Source organism: Excalfactoria chinensis, chromosome 2, assembly GCF_039878825.1.
Source record: "Excalfactoria chinensis isolate bCotChi1 chromosome 2, bCotChi1.hap2, whole genome shotgun sequence".
Lineage (NCBI taxonomy): Eukaryota > Metazoa > Chordata > Aves > Galliformes > Phasianidae > Excalfactoria > Excalfactoria chinensis.
In genome coordinates this window covers 9,616,579-9,639,452 of record NC_092826.1, presented here as the reverse complement: position 1 = coordinate 9,639,452, position 22,874 = coordinate 9,616,579, and the positions used below count along the sequence as shown (strand labels likewise).

The following is a 22,874-nucleotide window of genomic DNA, read 5'->3' as shown; positions in this document are numbered from 1 at the left end:
CTCGTTTTTGGATTGATCTGCATTAGAGTCATCTGCCAACAGATTATCAGAACAAACCTGAAGGATATGGCATCCTAATACAGCTAGACTGCTTGGGAAGAGATCGAGGATTTACTTCCCAGCTCACTGTTTTGCTATTTCCTCGTTTTAAAGGATATATGTGGCAGCTTCTGAAAAAGTGCTCTGCTGACTGAGAACAAACTCTGGCTTCCCCTTGAGGTTTCCATGCAAACTAGGCTCAAAACCTGCCTAGTAAAAAAAAGGTCGAGAAATGAGATAGATGAGCTACAAAGGCTGGATTTCATTTCCAGCATGAGTGTTTGACATTCACCAGCATTTACGTACCTTGGTATCATTTAGTCATCTTGAGCATGGTTGTACAGTCACTGGGGACACGCAACTGAGAGAACGTTATCCAGGATTCAGAATGACAGGAAGTAAAAAGACTTTTTTTTGTTTGGTGTTTTCCCCTTCCCTCCCATCCCCACCCCCCCAAATTTTTATAATATTCCTGTTCACCTTCTACAGAGAACATCTTCCTGACAGCACAGGACTCAAAGGTGTGAATAATGGAACCCATGAAGAGCTGGAGCTCCATCTTCCTAGGAAATGAGACAATTTATTCTTCTGTCAGAGTAAAGATACAAATCTTGGCAGTGAGCATATGAAAAGGTCGCATCCACCACTTGCTCAAACAATCTGTAATTACTGAGCAAACCTCACTTCAAATCCCCACCTATGAATGGGAGCCCAGCCTCTGATGCCCATCAGATGCTCATGCTTGAAGCTGGAGGGCCACAAGGGAAAGTCCATGGCAAGAGCTCAATGATATGACTCCGGCTGACCTGGAAGCATTCAAGGCCAGGTTGGATGGGGCCCTGGGCAGCTTGATCTGATGGTTGACAACCCTGCCCATGGCAAGGAGTTGGAACTGTATGGGCTTTAAGGTCCCCTAAAACTTAAACCATTAGATGATTCTATGACTTGGATGGAGGAACATCTTACTCCTCAAGCACTGTCTCCAGTTTGTAGCTTGCTGTACAATTTGCAATTATTCCCTGCTTTTCACAAGCCTGGGAGAAAGCAGCTGGGAGAGTTAGTTCCTGGCATTATGTCCAGCTGATTGCATTCTGTTTTTAAACTCACTTTCCATGTATCTCTTTACAGATTTTGCCATGGCTACTGTTTGTTGAATACATTTCCATTCAAGGCTAAACCTCTCTTGTAACCATGTATAATTTCCAGGCCCCAATTATGTGGAATTATGTTTTCCCTACGGGATCAAATAGAAAAACAAGAAGAAATAAAGGATTAGGTGCTATGAATGAAGAGGTTTTAAAATATAAGCTGCAAAAATGGAACAATCTGACTGGTTAACAAAAAGTTCCAAGCAGAGAAATTAATGGAGAGCAATCCCCTGCTTGGAACTAATTAGCCCCATCAGCTCCTTTCATGTTAATTTATCTGTGATGAAAGAGGACAGAAATAGAATGAAAAAAGCCATAAAAATTGTGCTTTATGTACAACTGCTGCAAGTGGGCAAACAGAAACATTCTGCAGGCTAAAGCCCAGGCTTGGGCACAACCCACAGATCTCAGGCTGCCTGCAGGTTGCAGCCGCAGAGCATCATTCCTGTTCTGCTGCAAGTGGTTTTCTTCTGTACAAGGGCTTCTTGCAGGATTGCAGCTGCTGGAGAGAGAGATTCTTTCCTCTGCTTTTTCTCCAATTCCTCTGCTTCTCAACAATGACAGATTCAGAGTATTTTGGTGCAGGTAGTATCTCTGAGTGTCCAGCTGAGTGTCTGACACAGCCTTTTTTGCTGGACACCAAAGCTGTGATGAGTTTGAGGAAGAGGGATCCTCTCTGTAGCTGTGCAGACTGGGTATAAGGAAAATAGGATTTTGCGGTAAGGGTGATGAGGCACTGAAACAGATTGCCCAGAGAGGTGGAAGATGCCATGTACTTGGAGACACTCAAGGTCAGGCTGGATGGGGCTCTGAGCAACCTGATCTAGCTGTAGATGTTCCTCTTCTTTGCAGGAGAGTTGGACTAGATGACTTGCAAGGTTTGCATCCAACTCAAAAGATTCTATAACTCTGTACCCTGTCAAAATGCAGCACCTGCAGCACCCAGTGGACTCCCAACTGGTCTCACACTGCTGAGCTGTCACTGCGATTTGTTCTGTGCAGTAAGGGTAATGCTGTGCCTGGAGCCCTTTGGGATTTCATTGGACCTAGAACCAACCCTTATATAATTTGTTTTCATTCATGTCATATATGTCACAAGAATAATAGCTGTGCTCAGTAGTAAGTGCCACACAGCAAGGCTATCCAGAAAGAGTGCTTTCAGGAAGCTACCATTAGTGTGCCTGAAAACAAGCAAAAATGGACTGAAAAGATATTGAGAAGGCTGGTTCAGACAGTGAATACATTTCTATCTCCATTGTCCACCAGGCTTTTGTAACTTTTGAACACTTCAAGTGTCTTTTAAGCTGCATGTTAAATTGGAAGAGTAAACAGAATCTAGATTAAAAGGATGTAACAAGATATATAGGAAGCATTATGCTATAGCCCGTGTTCCATGCTCATCCAAATTTCAGAAGGAAATCAAATTTGATTCATTTGTTTCTGAGGAATCTGAGGAAAGGTGCTTCTCCCTCTCTCAAGAAGAGAACGCAGAACTGCTCAATAACAGCTACAACTTAGCTTCTAAATAGTAGAGCTTTTTGCACTGTATAAACATGGAATCATAGAATTGTCTGAGTTGGAAGGGACCACTGAAGGTCAACTGCTCCAATTCCCCTGCACTGAACAGAGACATCTATAGTTAGAGCAGGTGCTCAGAGCTCCGTCCAGCCTGACCTTGAGTTGTCTCCAGGGATGGGGCATCCACCAAACATAAAGAACGAGAGTGGAAAAGTGCTATTTTTTTATTTTAATCTTATTATTATTATTAATTGCTTATATCAACCAAATATTTTTCACAGACAGAGATTTTTTAAAAAATCCATCAGACATTAACAGTTCATCGTGGCTGTAGACGCTGTGATTTGCTGTGGGTTCAGAGAAGAAAAGCCATATTATTTTGATAAATTGTACTGTTTTATGATATTAATTTGATCTGCAAAATTCCTCTCAGCTGGGATAAAGCAGAGTTTTCTTTGGGCGCAAGTAAAATCTTATTATGCATTCTCATTATCGTTCATCATTGTGGTAAAGATAATATTGTATTGTGCGTAGATTTCCACACATTGAGAGAATGTAAAAGGCTACATGAATATCTTATGAAACAATTGCAAACTGAAATTGACATCAAAGTGATTCAGCTGTGTAACATGTTATTCCCTCCCTGTAAAATTGGATTCTGACTGAAAAGCACTTCCCTCCTTTTAAATTTGTGAAAGAAAGAAAAATGAATCCCCTGCCCTTACGGAACAAGCCAGCATTTTTCCACGTTTAACAAGGGCAAAAGTATTCATCTATATATGTACTTCTAAGTGTTGTTTTGGGTACTTAATTAAAAATGAACCCACCTCTTCCCCATTCATTTCAGTTTGCTTCCCTTGTACTGAGAATGGAGCATGACACCCATAGCAGCGATCACAAACTATGAAAGCATCAATAGGACTCCAGGGGCCAAAATGACTGCCACATGGTTATGAACTGCTTAGCAGCTGAAGCAAAGCTTCTAAACAGCCTGGTTACTGCCACTGAGCTTCATGCCACTGCATCACACTGCAATGCTGTGTGGGTTCATGCCTTTCTTCTTATTTTTTTAGTATTTTTCTTGAAACCCATGGCCAGATTCCCATTAATGTCAATGAACTTCTTCACAGAAATGCAATGTCCTGGAAGACTTTAAGCTCAGTTATGTTTCCTGCAGGTTTCTTTACAAGTTGAGAGTTGTTCTCAACATTGAGGCTCTGGAGCATGTCAAAGGGCAAAGAAGCTGTGAAGGGTCTGGAGCAGACATCTCATGGGGAGCCACTGAGGGAACTGGGATTATTCAGTATGGAGATGAGGATGCTCAAGGGAGACCTTACCACTCTTCACAATGACCTGAAAGGAGGCTGGAGCAAAGTGAAGATCAACCTCTTCTTCAAGTAACAGCAATACGACAAGAGTTAATGGCCTTGAGTTTTACCAGGCAAAGTTCAGTTTGGAAGTTATGAAAAAATTCTTCTCAGAAATGGTGAGGTATTGGAACAGCCTGTCCAGGGAGGTGGTAGAGTCACTGTCCCTGGAGGTGTTAGAAAAAAAGAGTGTGTGTGGCAGTGGGTGACATGGTCTAGAATGGACACAGACATGGGTTGATGGTTGGGTTGGATGATATTAGTTATCTTTCCAGCCTTCATGATTCCATGACTCCATGCAATGTGCATATCACTGGTTCTAGGGGAACTTGCTCTGAGGAAGAGCAGATCCCACCAAGTGCCATTTCCTGGAACAGAACCCTCCTTTCACACGATGCAAAGTATCAACTGGCACAAACTGACTTTGCCAGTTTAAATCTGCTCAAAATGCTTTGAATAGAAAGCTCTGTCCAGATGTTTTGGTAAATCAGGTATAGACCGTCTATCACAAACACCTCAGGGTGTGCAGGTCAATGGTATTGTTGACCCAAACTGTATTTATCCCATCTCCAGCCATGCATGGCTTCGATTTTGTAATTGTAAATCCATCGCAACTGATTTATTCCCTAATTTAATTGAATCTGTGCAAATTAACACACTGCTTGTAACTTCCTTTGTCCTGGTATCCATTACGAGCAAAATCTCAGCCTCTTCACAGTCACCTGCAGAACCCTTGTTGACTCCAGCTGGGACAGGTTTATAGCCTTCATTTTGCAATCTTTCTTTAATCTTCTCATAATTAATTTAATTCTGATATCATTATCTAGACAGCCCCCATTCATTTAGCATCACAGCATCCTCTTCATTCATACTGGAAGGCTTTGGTAACTTTGCAAATGTTCCAGCTCTATCTCTCATTCATGGCTTTTGATCTTTGCTAACAACCTCCCTTTAATGTCTGCTCTGCTCAGCCTTTTATCAGAGCAGGCACTCCACCCAGCCTGACAGAGGGGACATTGCTCTGATGGGTGCAGGCATCAGGAGCCGAATATCTGCCTCTTCTTGGGGATCCAGCTGGCCTCTTTTGGGGCACACACACTTCTCCAGCCAGTTTTAAAACCAGTTCAGCCAAATCAAATTTAAAACTGAGGGCAGACAGGATTTCAGGAAGTTTTTCACTGCAAACTGTTCTTGTTTCAGGGCAACCACCTTGCTTCTGCTGGGGGTGTTCTTTCTGCAGTACACACAATTCTTGTGTGGGTGGGAGTCTGTGATCCGCGGTGAGGCTTATCCATGGTGTAGGTTGAAAGGCAGCGATCACAGTGTGCTGCTGCTCCGTGTACTTGGCTTTATGAAGAGACTTAACTGATACCTCATTTTTTTTTGTCTAGCCACACAGTAATACCATACTGCTGCCATGCACTGCTGACCACCTACCTATGGACAAGCTGTGCTTTCTTCTCATCTCCACTGGGAAAGTGGTTCAAGACCATGTTCAGGTAGCTTTCATAGCTCTCCAAGGATGCAGACTCCACAAACTCTGTGGGCAACCTGTGTCAATGCTCAGTCTCCTAGTTGTGACAAGGGATGGGGTCACGCATGGTTGTTGTACGTGATTTAGCACAGAGCATGTCAATTGTCAGAGGTGATGAGTGTCTGACAGGTTGACAGCTGGACTAGATGATTTAAGTGGTCTTTTCCAACCTAAATGATTCTATGATTCTGTAGGTCTCATTTCCTCTGGCTGCATTTGGGGATATTCATCTCTTGTAAAGATGAGACCAAAAAACTACTGTGGTAGGGACAGGGTGAATCTGGAGTACAGACAGATAGATACAAGTCCCCCGCTTGCCCTCTGCCACACTCTCTGGGTAACTTTACACTCCGATGCACTCTAGCTCGGGGGAGTCACATTTTCAGAAGCTCTCCAATGTCAGTGGATGCAAAGCTCAGCTGAAACTGAGCACAAATGGAAAATCCTGTCCTACAGTCACTCCTAACGCTCCAGAAACTGCTCTGACCTCTTTCAGACTTCCTGCTCTGCTCTGACTTTCTTATCTCCATTCATTGTACCTAACGTGATCACTTGGCACTAGGAAAATCTATCGTGGATGTGACTCTACCATCTGAGTAAAAAAAACACATTAAACATCTCTGAATGCTGGACTGGATACAGATAGGAGGGCAAGCTGTAGCTATGAAGATCGAATTTTATGGAACGCGAGTCCATTATTATTTATGTAAAGCTCTTTACACAAAGAGCTGCTTTTTTTACCCATCGTCACTGAGATGAAGCTATCCAGCATGGCAACAAAATTAGTTTCTCTGCCTAGTAGTGGAAAGGTCTCCTCCCGGCACGTACCGCAGTACGCTTAGCTGGGTGGCTAAAGATGTTGTGTTGATTTTAACAGAGATTGATAGTCAACACGACTCGGCCGCCTGCCTCACTTCTCTGCTGGATGCTCAGCAGAGAGCCCAGCAAACCTTAAACAATGGGATTGTGTGTTGATTTTTGGATTAAAAGCTCACCATGGAAAAGCACGCTGAGAAAATGTGCTGAGAGCTCCTGCTGAAAGGGCTAATTCATAGTCTAGTCAAGTAGCTTCATAACCATGTCTATCATGAAAATTTGTTATCAGCATACTGTTTGAATCACAGATCAATGCACTCTGATTTTGGCACATCTAATTAGATTCGATGGGGAAGAACGTTTGCATTTTTCAGACTGTAGTTCCCAGCTCTTTACGTGTAATTTCATTTTGATTTGTTTAACAGTGATTAAGGGCTGTGAATCATGATACAGCAGAGATGCCAGCCGAGGTTCTCCCACTCACTCACTCAGCCCCATCTGTCACCCAGTACTGAGGGTGGCAGACTGGGAGTCAGTCCCTCACTACACTAAACAGAAGTCCATGTAAACTCTCAGCATGGCCACAGGCAAAGCATTTAACATACCCACACCTCAGTTTACATATCTGTGAACTTGGGTACTGCATGTATATGCATCTTAGGGGCATTGTAAAACTTCATTGATGATTACTGCTTCTGAATTGTTTTCATTTCCTCTGCATCTCTAGCACAACACAAAGTTAATGATCACTGCTTGCAATATGGAAGAAGCACGGCCTGGTGCTTATCTATCTGTGAGAGTACCAATTTCAGTTTTTGCCTGTCATATTTTCTAGGTAGGACTCTTTTCCTAGATAACTAGTGGGAAGACTAGAGGTAATGGCTTTAAGTTGCGCCAGGGGAGGTTCAGGTTGGATATTAGGAAAAGTTTCTTCTCAGAGAGTGGTGAAGCATTGGAACAGGCTGCTTGGGGGAAGGTGAGTAGAGTCACTGCCCTGGAGATGTTCGAGAAGTGTGTGGATGTGGCACTGGAGGACATGGGTTACTGGGCATTGTGGTGATGGACTGATGGTTGGACTAGATGATCTTAGTGGTCGTTTCCAGCCTTGGTGATTCTATGATCCTATGTGCAATTGATTAAATCTCTTCTTGGTACAAGTGGATGCTGGCTGCATGTATATCCATAACTTGTGGCTCAAATGGGATGCTCCATGGTACTAAGCTTGTGAGAGGGGTTCTTTCACAGTTCATCTCCCACTCTCCTCAGATCATATTTTAGTGCTAGCAGAGTTTGCTCAGTGGTTGTTCTCCTGCTACCTGTATTTATGGTACTGTCCCAGAGGAATTCTATGCCTTATAGTGTAGGAACATCATCACAAAGGCTGTGAAGTAAGCGTCCAAGTCTCAGGACAGCATTCTGCCCACACCTTCACCTCTTAGGGGGAGATAGGAAGATAGTAGCTCACAGAGAACAAAGGCTGGGACATCTGTCTACAGCCCGAGTGTGGGCCAAGATGAGAAGTGAGCTGTTTCACTTCTCAGGGAGATGCTGGGTTGTTGTATAGAAGTGGGCAGTGGTGCCACTGTCACCAGCTGTGCTAAAAAGAGGAAACCTCTCCACACTTTTTTAGCATGGTCAGCAGATTGAAGGAGGTGATTCTGCCCCTCTGCTCTGCACTGGTGAGGCCTCACCTGGAGTACTGTATCCAGACATGGAGTCCTCAGTAAAGGAGAGATGTGGACCTGAGATGCAGATCTGGTCTGGCTGGATGGGGCTCTGAGCAACCTGATCTAGTTGTAGGTGTCAGGAAGCCTGCCATGACGGCTCAGGGACTGCCAGTTCATTCTCACTTAGAAATGGCTCACATGGATATTGTGCTTTTTTTTTTTTTTTTTTTTCTTCCTTTATAAATGAAGAGATTACTGTAAAAGCTAAAAAAGAAATGTAAACAGCAAGGGAATCATTCTGGGGATACCACAGAGGCTTGTGCCAGCTTGGCTGGTCCAACCTGTTTATAGTGTCTGACACAATCACAGGTGCCAAGGAATAACCGACAAGTCCAACTGTTTTCTCTCTGTAATTTTGCAACAGGATCTGTGTGTGGAGAGGGCAGGGCCCCTGCTGTTTCCTGGGAGCTGAGTGCCTCACAGATGAGAAGGGGCTGTTCTCTGCATCCTGAGGATGCAGGAATGGCCTGCCCAGGGAGGTGGTGGAGTCGCCATCCCTGGCAGTGTTCAAGAGGTGTCTGGATGAGAAGCTACGAGATATGGCTTAGTGGTTTTCTGTAGGTATGGTAAAGGGAGGAAGGTTGGACTAGATGATCTTGTAGGTCCTTTCCAACCTTGTGATTCTATGATTCTATGATTCTGAGCCTTCATCCCCACAGCTGAGCATCTCCTGTGCTTCTCAAGCAGAGCATCTCCTGCTGGATGTCCCCTTGGCACATCACATCAGTGTGAGTCACCCACCAAACACCACAGCATCAGCGCTGGTGGGCTCGTGCTGTCTCATGTGACCAGACCCACCACTTGCACCTCTTATCCGGTGACATCTTCCTGTCCTGTGCTTTCTGTCCCTGCTGACAGAACCAATTCCTGCTTCCTCTCCCAGGCTTGCAACTTCTGATTTGATCTTTTTGCCCTTCACACAAAACAAACAGGCTCAGCTCCTTCTCCCCAGGGACTTGCTCAGTGTCTTTCTCAGGGTCTTCCTTGGGAACTCTGGCTGGGAGCTGCCTCTCCCTCCTGAGTTCTCTCTTCTTTCTCTCACATTTGTTTTTTCCCTGCTGATGTAATAGCTCCAGCTCATAGATCACTAAATCCCCCAAACTCAAGCATGCTCATATCTACATCTACTTTCAATCTCACTGTTCCAATGCAAATTTAGTAACGCAGATATTTGGTTTCACATTTTTTTTTTCCTATAGTTTTATGTTTAAATCACATCTAAGCTATTCATCTTAAATGCTCTTTGTAATCTTAAATTGTGTTTGAGCACCTCTCTGCCCTACTATCATTCTTACTGTAAAGTGAGAAAAACATTAAAACATCACTTTTTTTTTTTTTATTTTTTTTTTTTCTAACTCCACAGACTTGGAGAATATACTCTCATCTGAATCATGTGCTCCTGTAGTTGTGCCATCAGAAGCAAGCCTGTTATTTCTATGCTTCATATCAACCCTGCACATCTTTCTTTGTTCTGGAGTCACCACTCTGAAACAGAGCCTTAAGGAATCTGCTCCCTGTAACATGCTCCTACTTCTTTGCCAAACATCTTCCCTGCAGTCTTTTAGAGAAGGATTCATGATACACTTTTGGACTCTGAGCAACCTTGTGTCTGGCTTCACTAGAGTAGCTGCGTTGCCCAGTCAGCCATCCCTCTGCTTCCTTTATGTGCTATATCACTCTATGCCCAATGTAGCTGTAAAGAGGGGTGTGAACAACCTATGGTTATGGAGAATTCAGGAAAACAAATGGATAAGCAAAAATCCAGCAACATGTTTATATTTATATCCAGCTATTTCTGTGTATAATCTGTAAAAAGGGACTGGCAGTAATAAAGATGTAGCCAGCGGCCACAGCTCTTGGCAAGGATACTTCATAAGTAGCCACCATACTACTCTGAGACCTTCCTCTCCTCTCTTCTTTGTCACACATTTGACACTGACAGCACATAGAAGGTGGCGGGAGCCCTTCCATCAGCTCCAGAGAGTTTCCAGTCTTTGTTTTTTGCTCTGTTATTACCACCTGCTCCCAATTCTTGGAGATTCATACCCATCAAAGTCACAGGGGAGCCGCTGGAGATGGATCACTGCTTGGGATGGGACCTACAAGATCATCTACTCCAGCTGTCCTCCCATCACCATTGCTACCTCAAGCCACTAAACCATATCTCATAGCTCCTCATCCAGATGCCACTGTCAGGGATGGCGACTCCACCACCTCCCTGGGCTGGCCATTCTATTGCCTGACCATTAGATTAATCTGAGTACTTAAATTAAAAGACATAGGTATACATGAAGTACAGAATCATAGAATGATAGAATCATTAAGGTAGGAAAAGATCTTTAAGATCATCCAGTCCAACCATCGATCCATCACCATGCCTAGTAATGACAAGCCCCATTGCCTTGTATCATCATTGTATCACAGAATGAACTTGATACTGGTCAGTACAACAGAGAGGTATGAGTAAGGGTGAGAAGAGCTGGTTCTGTTGTACCATAACACCTTGCTGCCAAACAAATGGGTGTATACAGACTCTGAATACATTTGGGATGGAAATTTGGTGGTTTCCAACCTTCAGAGAAGTTCCAAGATAACACTCTAAAGGTGAGATGAGGACAAGACACTGATGCTCACCTTGATGATGATAGGCAGGCTGGTGGTAAATTATGGCTTTAGGAGGAGGGGAGCAGACTCAGTGACCCAACCCTTTCTTCTGAATATTGGAGACCACTTGCATTTTTGGTTGGCTGCAGAATTAACCTGGAGCAGAACTTACTCCTGGACAAGGGAATGTCCAGGATGCATCCCAGCTGTTTTTCTCTCCATGTCTCTCCACAACCCACTTTTGAGGTGGGGGCTGAGATGTTCACCCCAACCCCATTGCCCCTACCTCCCTGTGTTCAGGTCACCATGGGCAGTATCACAACTCTCCCCCCCCTGCTGGCACCCTTTCTCACCTGGCCAGCTCTGCCTGACACGGATTAAGGAGCTCTCATGTGATCCTTGCAGCTGGTAGAGCTGGTACGGCCACAGAGAGAGGCAATAGGAAACTGCTGGAGGGCAGGAGCCTGCAGCTGGCACAGCCTCTTTGCAGTGTGACCCCTGATCTTTGCTTCAGATCTTCCTTTGGCCTTGCGGGAGCGTGCTGCGTCATTTGGCCTTGGCCGTGCTGTGCTTAACTAGCGGGGGTGAACTCCAAGCAGTGCAATCTCCCCGTGTGGGTGTGTGAGGCTGCTGTAAAGGCGATTAAAGCCAAGTGCTTTATTGGCATGCCCTGAGCTTATCAAGGCTGTAACGTTGGGTAATTTTCAGAGGACAGCTACTACAAACGCTGAGGAGATGAATGATCTGGACACAAAGCAGGTCACTCATGTCACAGCTTATTGGTGAACTGCCAACAAGCACCTCTCCAGGAAGGGCTGTGACCTTAAGGGTAGTTTGTGCACTTTTGTGGAACCTGGAGGCTCCCAAGCCCTGAGGCTGCCTTGTCAGAGTGGCAGCAGCCTGTCCTTCTGCCCTGGGTTGCAGCTCCAGCTGCATACGTGCACGTGACTGCGGGTAACCAAGCATAGAACAGCTTCCAGTCTCCTCCTAATGGTGTTTTCCTGGCCACAAATAGCAAGTGGAGATGCCTATCTCTCATCTGTGTTCCCAGCTGCGCTGCTGGTGCACACAAGCAAGGCTGCGGCAATGAGAAGTACTGTTTTAATGCAAGCTGATGTTTAACAGCACATTGTGCTGAGGTAGGGAGTCCTAGGGAGAAAAGAATTAAAACCTCACTTTTCAGGGCTGTTAGACAGATATTTCCCTGATGCTCTGGTTGTGAGTTGGCCACCAGAGCCCCATTATGGGTGGTAGCCACAGAATGGTATGGTGACAGCTCTGTGCTACCACTCCTGCCATCCCCCACAGCTGGAGCACTCAGAACACACACATGGAGCTCCTGCAGCTGGACTGGTGGCCCTTTGATCATAACACTGATTTGGGGCTTTTTCCCTTGTTCAGTGACCTCCAAAGTCATTTATTTCAGACTTGGGCTCTGGCCAGCTGTGGGAGCACAGCCCAAAGCTGCCCTGTTGCCACCTCTGCCAGCCTGCTTGTGCACAGTGAGCAACTGAATCATAGAATGGCTTGGGTTGGAAGGGAACTCCAAATACACCCATTTCCAACCCCCTGCTGTGGGCTGGTTGCCACTCATCAGATCAGGCTGTCCAGGGCCCATACAACCTGGTCTTGAGCACTTCCAGGGATGAGGCACTCACAGCTGCTCTGGGCAGCCTGTGCCAGTGCCTCCCTACTCTCTGAGCAAATCATTTCTTCCTTATGTCTAACCTACATCTTCCCTCTTTTAGTTTAAAGCAGTTAAAGCAAACCTGACCAACCTGGACCTCCTGGCTCATACCGTGGGTAAGCAAGGCATCTATTACCTTTACCATTTGGATGAAGCCCCATTTATACATATCACATGGTGACACATTTTAGAGAATACTTTGAAAGATTTAGATCGGATATAAGGAAAAAGTTATTTACCATGAGGGTGGGGAGGAACTGGAACAGGTTGCCCAGAGAGGTGGTGGATGCCTCATCCCTGGAAACACTGTGAGGTGAGGCTGAACAGGACTCTGAGCACCTGCAGTAGCTGTAGGTGTCCCTGCTCATTGCAGGGCAGTTGGCCTGGATGGCTTTTAAGGGGTCCCTTCCAACTCAAAGATTCCATGGTTCTGCAGTTCTTTGTTACCTCACTGAGGTGGGTGCAGCTGGGTGGGGGTCACCAGGTGACTCAAGTGTCAGGTTCACTTGCAGGAGAGAGCAAAAAGAGTGCAAAAACTCAAAATCACATAATGCTGAAGCTTTCAGCTCCAGCCCAGAACTGTGGTTACCTTTCGTTTTTACATAGTTGTTAAGTAAATAGAAAGGGAAAATCGTGCTTATTTTATCCTTATTTCTCCGTGATTTTGTTTCTTTCTTTTTGTACGTGCGATTTTCTTCCTGTATTTTTCTCCTTATCCCCCACCCCCCCACCTACCTCCTCAGCCCTTACAGAACCGCTAAGCCACCTCCTCCTCTTCGCTGCGGGCTACTCTTCCTGGGGATACCCATGCCATCCCACCGGCCGAACGGGGCACTGCCGGAATACCTCATTTCCACGCCGTCCAACGCTATTTGCTCCCCGTCCCCACTGACCCCGCTCCCCGTCCCGCTGCACTCAGGGCCGGGCTCCGCGCTCTGCCCTCGGGCTGCGGCCGGCGGCGGCGGCGGCGGCGGCGGCGGCGGCGGGGGGCGGTGACGTCAGAGAGCCGCTCGCCAGCACAACGTTCCATTGAGGCGAGCGCGTGCTCCGGCGAGCACATGGGCAGAGCGGCCCGCACCGCTCCGCTCCGCACCGCTCCGCACCGCCGGACCCCCGTCCGGGGAATGGAAGGTGGGGGGGGCACGGTGAGTAGCAGGACTACAGGAGGAGGTGGAGGGGTGGGAGGGGAGGGCAGGCTTTTGGTCTGATTTTATGTTTTATTATTCTGATACGATCTGCATTGTTATTATTGCTTTTATTTGCGTTACTTCTTTATTCTTATTCTTGCTGCTTATCTTACTGTTTTTCTTTTTGCTATTTTTATGTGTTGTTTTTTTTTTTTTTTCCTTACAACCTTCCTCCCCCCCCCCCCCCCCCCCCCCCCTCCCCTTTTGCTGTACGTTTCCCTTCGCTAGGCCTTGCAGGAGTTTGCAGCTTGGCCTCGGGGCTCGTGCGGATGGAGGGGGGGAGGGGGGAGGTGTTGCATTTTATGTATTTTTTGATATTAATTCTTTTTAAAGCGCTGCGTCGACGGAGGGCTAAAAATAGCCATTGCCAAAGCGGAATCCGCGCGGATGGGGAGGAAAAGAGCTCGGAGTGCCCCCCCCGGCGATGCATCGCCGCGATAAGGCCGGGGGAGTGGAGGCAGCCGGGGAAAGGGGGGCGAGGAGAGAAGGGATGCCCCGAGCCCCATAGTGGGGCAGAGGGGTGATGGGGGCCTGGCCCTTTCTGCTCCGGGGGACAGCGTGTATCTTGGGTGTCAGCTGGGGCACTGGGAAGAAAATGCGAGGGGTTCCAGGACTGTCTTTTCCTTAAAAAGCTGCCTTTTGGTTTTATTTCTCTTTTATTTATCTGTTTATTTCTGTACTTTGAAGTGCAACTTAATTTCCCAGAGGCCACCCGTTAGTGTTTGCCTATCAAGAGTATTACAGTGTTTCCACGCTTTAGGACTTGGGTCCTAAACTGAGAAGCTCACGGGCAGCCGCGGCTCAGAGCACACGGAGGGGCGATGCCCATAGCGATGCCCGTGGCCCCGCCTGAGGGATGCTGGAGGCCCAGTGCTCATCGCACTGACAAGCCGAGGCTTGTTTTGCTTGTCCGTGACAGTGGGCAGGTCGAAGGAGTTGCAGATCCCACACCACTTCCTTCTTCCTAATGTGTGTCTGCAAAGCCGGACAGTAGCGAGAGCACTGGTTTAGGGAGCACTGTGTTGGTGATGCACTTTTGGGTGAGCATAGTGACACACGGCATGGGTCAGGGCAGAGAGCAGTACAGTGCACATGTCGTGGCTGTGCAAAATGAGAGTATTTCTTCATCGAGCAGAAATACAATCTCATTGCTGCCAGCTTGTGCTGCCTGGTTTGGAGTAGTGTAGAAGCAAGCCTATCTGTTGCTGTAAAATATATGAAAAATCTCACTCTGAAGTGCTGGCATCACCATCAGCAATATGCTACGATGCAATATTTGATAACACCATTTTCCTTTCCTCTGTGATTTTAGTAATTGTGTAGTAAGGATGTGTGCTTTCCAAGCACGTGGAGCAGCCAGGTGCTGTGCTGGATGCCATGTGTAATGGATGCCGGCTCACATCGTGGAGCTTCAGTGTGTGCTGTATACGTTGTTAGCTTTGTGTTGGAAAACCTCTAACTTTCGCTTTTTCCCCTTTTCCTCACAATAAACTCTTACTCCTGGGTTAGGATGCCACAATTCAGATAGATGTGGCTGTGCCTTTGTGCACAGGCAGTGAGGTGTACAGGTGCAGTGTGTCAGCCCTTGAGAGTGCTTCTGTACCTGTTTGGTGTGGGACACATTGTGCACCTCTAGCATCCCTGCACAATGTGGGCACTGAAGGCCAAGGTGCTGCATCCCCTGCTTGGGCTGCTTGCTGATGTCCTCGTGCCGTCAGAACAGCTTGACAAGAGTGAAAATAAGGAAGGGTTGGTGCCTGCTTCTTCTGAAAGCTCTGCGTGTTTGCAGAAATGAATTATGTATAGGAATTAGTTCTTAAAATGGAAGATGGGTTCCCTGTGTGGAGTTCCATGCATGGAATACAACTTCTGCAGGAGCTGGCTGCTCTCTGAGGCTGGGAGCTGTGTGCTGACGGCACAGCTCATGTCGCAGCTCTGCAGCTGTGCTGTTCTCTCTCTGCCGAACCGAAGCCCTGATTTCTGCTCCATCAAGGGCTGTATCTGCTCAGCTTTCAGCTTATGCCTAATTCTCTGCAGGATCTGAGCCGTTGTCTTCCTGTTTTTCACCAGAATGCTGTGCAAACATGGCTTTCATTTGGTGGCTGTGTGTATCTCACTAAGTTTTATGAAGGAATTACTGCGGTGCTGAAGGTGGGGAGAAAGACTGGGGAAAAAACTGTATCTACCATCTTTGAATGTATCAGAATTGTATCTACCATCTTTGAATGTATCAGAATGTCGTTGTGTTCTTCTGTCACCTTTCAGATGAGAATGTTCAGTGGGTTACTACAGTGTCATTGCTTTTATGTAATTATGCTGGTGCAGCCCTGCTAGGAATTGCAAGGTAGGGCTTACACAGGTGACATCTTCATTAAAAAAAATACATTTATACATGCATGCACATTTTTTTTCACCCATTGGTCTGTGCAAACAATGGCACTGATGCCATGTCAAGGGCAGGATGTCTACTTTTGTGATCTGGGAGGTGTTTCCATGGCTTGCAGGAACCCCGGGACTCATATTTTGTTCCTTATCTGTGTGTATAGTGGCAACTCTCTGGGTATTGGCAGGGTATTGGGTGCTCCAAGCATCGCAGCATGGACCGGTGCTGCGGGCTGTACACATAGACTGCTCTTACTGGTGTGAGCGGTGTGGTTGTCATGTCTGGCATTGGTTGCACTGAGCAATGAAGGAGGAGGAGTGAGATGGTGTCAGCTGCACCCAGGCACTGCAGAGGGCTCTGTCTGAGCCTCGGTGGCTGTTCTGCCCTGATCCTGTGCTGATGGTTCAGGGACAGCACTAGGGCAGGGTCCTGCTGTATGAGCTGAGGAGGGTGCAGAGCTGCAAAGCGAAGTAGCAGAGAGGAAGATGTGTACCTGATCAGGAAGCTTCTGGCTGTTTTTGCAAGGTGATACAGATCTTACTTTGAAGCCGGGGATGATGTGTTGTTTTGTGTCTCCTCACTGGCTCATAGCTTTAATACCAAATACCTGCTTAGTTCCCAGCTGGATTTATGCAGAGCTTGTGGGAATAAAGAAATTATCCATCTCTTTGGCCCATTAGCACTGTTCATGGGCCACGTTTTCCCTTGTCACAGCTGCATCTCTTCCTAGTCAGTGTGTGCTAATGCAGCATGGCGTCCTGACAGGGCAGGCTGCACTGCCTGTGCAACCCCACGTGGTTCATTGATACCTGCGGATGCAGCGCCTGCTCTGTGCCTGCCATGCTCGTGAGGTCAGGGCAATACAGCATTTGTCAGAGTTATCAGTGCAGTGTTGCTGAGCATTTCCAGGTGTGTGCAGCCAACTGAGCTGTTTGAATGCCAGGTCTGTATGATTTAAATGCCTTTTATTGCATCCTGAGGTGGTGTCAAATTCTTTATGTGACCTCCAGGTACAGGTGTGGGTATCATTGTGGAGCTGTATCTTGCAGTTGGGGCTGGCTGAATATCTTGGGTTTGTCCTGCTTGTGCTGCAGCCCTTGCAGTCACATCCTCACTGCTATTGATGCCTTAGGGTTCTTGGTAGTTGTACCCACCATCCCTTTGATAGAAAAATGATTTGTATGTGAGTTGCTGCCTATGGTAATACATCAGGTTGTAAAAGGTTCTGTTGTGCAACAGTGAGTGTCATTGCTAGGACCCGTGCTGGGAAGCCAGGAAGGTCAGGAGGCAACCCAAATTACGAATCATGGCACAAGACTTTGGTAAGGGTGATTAGCCATTGGAACAAATTACCAAGAGGTGGGATGGATTGGTCATTTCCGCCTTTAAAACCTGGAAAAAGCAGCAGCAGATGTTTTGTATGGAAACTATTGATGGGTCCCTGCAAATCAGTTCCTTTGACAAGGGAGATTTGGCTACACCTTCTCCCAGTTTGGTTCTGCAGGCATTATGAGCTGCTTGGTTCTGCAGAGCATGGGCTGAGCTGAGATGGGAGCAGCCTGGTGAGGGAGTCCTTCTGGCACTATGGGCTGCTCTGTGCGTTTGCACGGAAGAGTGATGTTGCTATGAGATGTTTTGGAAGGCAGAGTTTTCTATGAGAGTCACCTCTTCAATGCCTTGATCGAGAATATCAGGTTGAGCTGCTCTTCTGCTTAAAACCTTTTATTATGTTACCAGTCAGTGCCAACTGGGGGCTTGCAAGGTGCTGCTCCCAGCCCTTGGAAAGTAATGGCAGAAGGTCCTATAGGAATTTTCCAGATGCTCTCCCCTGTTCTGGTAGCAGAGATTTTTGGCTCAGGAGCAATGCCCAGAGCTGTAGGTTGTTTCCTTAAGGGGTGGTGAAGAGCAGTGGGTGGGATACACAAGGTTGCATCCCAGCACATAGAGCAGCATTTGGAGGCCTCCACCATGATCTGAACGTTGCTGGGAGCCCCCAGGCTCTGAAGCAGTCCACTGCAGGGCCTATAACCATCTCTTTTTGAAAATAGAAGCTGAGCAAAATCCACACAAAAATAAAATGCATTGAGTTGCCTTGTGTGGCTCCCTGCCCAAGCAAGGGGTGAGCCCTGCACAACTGGAAAGGGCTTGCCGGCTGCGCAAGGAGCAAGTGGTGCAAGAAACTGGAGCCTTGCTGCTGCTTGTGTGCTACTGACGTAAATGTGGTAATGTAAACGTGGTGTGTGCTTGTTAACCCGGAGGAAACAGCAGCCGTGGGCTAGTGCTTGCCTGTGTCATTGCGCATGGGATGTGGAGCAATGGCAAAAGCACAAACTGCCCTCAAACCCTTTGTGCTCTGTCTCTTCCAAATGGAAGAATTTCTAATGTGAGTCTTTCTTTGCTGATGTTGAAGCTCATTATTCAGTATCAATATAGCCCTGCTGTAGCTGACCGTAAGACATGGTGGCCCCAAACCCCTTTGTTTCAGCTGATGTTGCCAGTAGGTAGTCTCACCTATCAATATGATGATCTACAGGTTGGCACACTGAACAAAACATTATTGTGCATCTGTTTGGAAATATTTAGTAACACTTCCTGCTTCATTTAAATAATAATGGCTTGTTTACTTTATTTTTTCTCCTATACATCAAGGAGGGTGTGAAGCACACTTTCCCAGAAGTGATCATGGGGGAGCAAAGGCCAAGAGCTTAATGCTGAGCACAGACAACTCGAAGCCTGCTGCTCTGGGGCTTTCAGAGGCTAATTGACTTGCTGGATCATTTCGTTTACAGGTGTCTCACAACTTTGGCTCTGGTTTTCTTATTAGCTTGCTTTTAAGGTTGGGGTGGGCAAAGCTTTACATTTTTCTTAAATGTAAAAGAGGCTGCTATTAGGTGATACAGAATAAATGCTTGATGTAACAGAGGAAAACAATAGCTTATAAGATGGGAGGTTGGACTTGAGACCCCAGTTCACTGGCAGTTCTCTACTACTGTGGTTACTGAGGAAAAAATGGAAAAGGCGGGCTTCAGGTTTTGGTGTGTGGAGTGAGATGGAAGAAGGCCCAAATTTCTGGAATGCAAAAGATTAGTAAACATTATGATCAGAAGCCTCCCAGGAGAAGGAAGAACATACTCTTCCTCTGTCTCCATGGGACAGCGGAGCAGGCTGTCCAGGTCCCAGTGCCTGCCTGGTGGTGTTTTGGATCATTTCTGGGGATGGGAATGAATGATGCTGCCATGTCCTGGCCTCCATGGGAAGGAATTATGTGCTGAAACGAAAGGGCATGGATCTGAGTGAAAGGTGGTTGGTGTTAAGACCCACCAGAACCAGTTTTTATAGGCAGTTTGGATAGATGATGGGATTCCCCCTACTTGGCTACAGGTAGATGTGAGGGTTCTACCCTCAGCAGCCATTTCTCCCCCTTCCACTCACATTTTCATCTGTTAATATGTTGAGGAAGGTGCTGTTTTGTATGTTCATAGTGGAGAACAGTATGATGTCAGATGGATCCTCAGTGCTTCTCCAAAGTGGTCAAGATCCTGTACCTGGCTTGGTGTCAGGAATGTCAATGGTGACTTTGGCTTTGGTAGGTTGCAGCTGACACATCTGAGCAGAACTTTTGAAAACCTTTCACTGACTAGCTGTATGGGATCACACAAGTGTCAAAGGATTGGCACTAGAATCTCCTTTAGCTCCTAGCTAAGTGTGAAAGGTACATTTGAGTACCACCTTTTTATAGTCCCTAGCACAATCTACTCAAAGCCTACTCTAGCCTGACTTTTAACACTTTGGTGACAGGACATCCATCCCGTACTTCAGAACAACCTGTTCCAGTGTCTGACCACTTTTATCAGTAATAATTTCTTCCTTAAGTAACTGCTACCAGTATCTCACAGAGAAAGCTAGTATAGAAAGAGACAATAAGACAGAGTGATGAAACAATCTGCAGTCGCTTTTGCTGATTTGACAGTCTATAAACCCATGAAATGTTGCTGACAACATTAATACTTACTTGAAAGATACTATAGGATTTTGATGCTTCTTGGAAGCTGACAAGTGTTAAGGTTGGACTAATGCAACTGAGGTTACATTGGAGGCTTAGCAAGCAGAGGGGGTCTGCCCAGCAAGGCTCCTGGCCTCCCTCTGCTGCAGCGGGCCCCTGTGTTTTTAGAAGATGGAGCCTGAAGTAATCTTCAAGTCCATTGGGGTGGCTGATACCCAGAGGTGAACAACGGTATTGCATCCTCCCACCAATTTCCATCCTTGGGGCACCTGAGGGTAAAGATAAGCCTTAGCTTTGTGTAACATTTGGACCAAGCTACCACCTCATGGATGATAAGCGACTCTCTGAAGCTGAGCTCCAGCAGCTCAGAAGAGCTGATGGGCATAAGGAAGGAACTGACTGCTACTGTTCTGCTGTTTCCATTGTCGTCTGGAACGTATCCACAGCTGGTCCATTGAGTTGGTGGGTTAGGAATGCTCTTGAAATTCTTTTGGCGATTAACTCTTCTCTGACAGTGCTCTGCCATCTCTGACTGATTGAGAGATGAAGTACCATATTCCTGGGCCAAGTCCTCGTCTTGGTTATTGGGAACATTTGTTTGGTCTTGGCTTGACAACAGCAGATATATGTGAGTTGGGAACCTGCCATCAAAGGAAGCTTCAGGCAGACCAGAAAGCTGCAGCCTATCTCCTCTGTGGTGTTGGCAGCATGTCTTTCTCTACTGGCTCTTGCTGGAAATACAGATAGAGCTTTGAGGTCTCTTGTTCTCTTTCCAAGGTGCTCCTTGTATTGCCTCAGGTAACAGAAAGACTGCTTAAATTTTTGTACCAAAGACTACAGCAGTTTTCTGCAAGGAAATGGAACTTTGTCCTCTGACAGTTCATTTTCATCCTGGGTTGTCCAGTCCTTCTTTGTAATATAGAGCACCACAGAACTCTTCATATTGTGCTCCAAAGTATGTTATCCCAGTAGTGCTTTTTCTAAATATATTGCCGTGTTTCATGTAATGTTTAAAGATAGTTAAGGAACACACAAGCAAAACCAGGCCCTCCAGTGCTGGGTTGGAAGAAACAAAAGTATCATGTATCTGATATCGGTTCATCATTTTACACATTAGCTGAAAGATAATCTGGTGATGACTTCAGTGTTCAAACTGAGCACTGAGGAAAATATTTTGATTGGAATTTCAATTGTGCCTTTTCACAGCATTGAAAAAATTAAGGAAATAAAAAGATAGGTATGGGTACCCGAACATCCCTAAAGTTTACCCTCCCTTTCTGTTCTTCACCTGTTCCAAACTAAGGCTAGTTTACCAGGAATTTTCTTTAGAAGATTAACACTGTCACATTAGCTGGTCAAAGCAGGACATTTTATTTTACTGATGTATTAAATCTTAAATTCTTCTTTTTTTATTACACTACCTCCTAATCACCTTGTGGATGGACTCATAGAAGTTAACTCACAATTTTTGGTTGCCTTCTGTTTGGTGTGTCCCAAAATGTGGCATTTTAACAAAGGGGAATACAGAACAGAAATCGTGAAGTCAGGATCTTGATGAACATCGTGGCCACGTTAGTTAGGGGTTGTTCTCTGGGTGGTTTGATGGATGTGGTGATTCTGATGTGGGTTCCTTCTTACTGCTGGTTGTTTAAGTAATGGGGGATCTTTACAGCATCTTCATTAGTGGTTTAAGTAGGAATTTGGAGAACAGGGGATGGGTGGACCTTTGCTCACACTCTGTTGTGGTTCACCCCTTCCCGGATTCCTTTTTAAAGCAAGATTTTTAGGACTGTATGGGGACATGATGGTATCTCCTCTGGCATATTTCATGCTTCACTCTGCTCAGTCTGCCTTATTTGCTTTTACTTTCTAACTATATCTTGGTTTTTGCCTTAGGTCACTGGGTTTCTGGAACAGTAACTGTCCTTTCTGTTCTATTTTTATTTATCATCAAGCACAGACGCATTTGGTTTCTCCAGCTCTTGGTGGTGCTTTATATGTGGTGCTATAAGCAATACCAATAACTAACGGTGCTAATAGTCTTCGTGAGGATCTGTGGCTGTCTGTGTACACATGATGGAGATGTTGCAGCTGTAAACATGCTTCTCTGCTGTGAGTATTTTTACATGGTTTCTGCGTTCTTTCTTCTGCAGGTGAAAGTAAATGGGAACCAGCCTGGTACAAGAAGTGTGCATAAATAATCCCTGTGCAGGTGAAAACTGTGGTGCTGACCTGTCAGAGGCAATGGCTTCATCACCACTTCTGTGTTCAGTCTTACTCGCAGCAACGTAGATAAAACACAGTGCAGTTCTTCTACATGTGTATTTATGTTTTAGATGTGTTTATACATACAAATGTTTGAATGCATCATTGCTGTAACTTTCTTGCTCCTTCCCCTCCTGGTTTCCATCTACTTCTCTTTTTCTGTTCCACTTCATGTTCTGAGTTTTATGCTTGTGGTGTTTTTCATGTGCATATTTCCCTTTTTTCATTCCTTCTTTCCCCTTTCTTTCCTCTTCCAGCTGTTCATTCTTTACCATCTCATCCACATTTGTCTTCCGCTCCAAGATGTCTTATCATTTGTGCTTGGCTCCTCCTTCCTCTCACAGAGACAGATCACTCAAGCACCCTGGTAGAATCTCTGCGTGCACTGATAGTCTGCTGCTTCCAGAGGAGCAGCCACAGCTGCATGTTTTTCTTGAAAAAAAAAAAAAAAAAAAAAAAAAAAAGGAATAGAGCAGCAGGAGCTGCTCCCATTTCCCTTCTCTCTAAATGATAACTTGTCAGCTTTTGCTTCTCATACCTCCTTCAGGTTGCAGCTTGCATGCAAGTACGATGTGTCCCAGACCCAATGATAGGAT

The 22,874-nt window shown here is 46.0% G+C and overlaps 1 long non-coding RNA gene across 4 annotated transcripts in view; it reads left to right on the top strand.

Annotated features, from left to right (window-relative positions):
• The first annotated feature begins 13,251 nt into the window (after positions 1-13,251).
• The window catches only part of LOC140248636 (uncharacterized), a 243,151-nt gene continuing 233,528 nt past the window's right edge, over positions 13,252-22,874 (top strand). For all 4 annotated transcript variants that reach the window (XR_011902869.1, XR_011902871.1, XR_011902872.1 and 1 more), the window contains exon 1: positions 13,252-13,585. This is a non-coding gene — a long non-coding RNA (uncharacterized lncRNA). The remainder of the gene's footprint in view (positions 13,586-22,874) is intronic.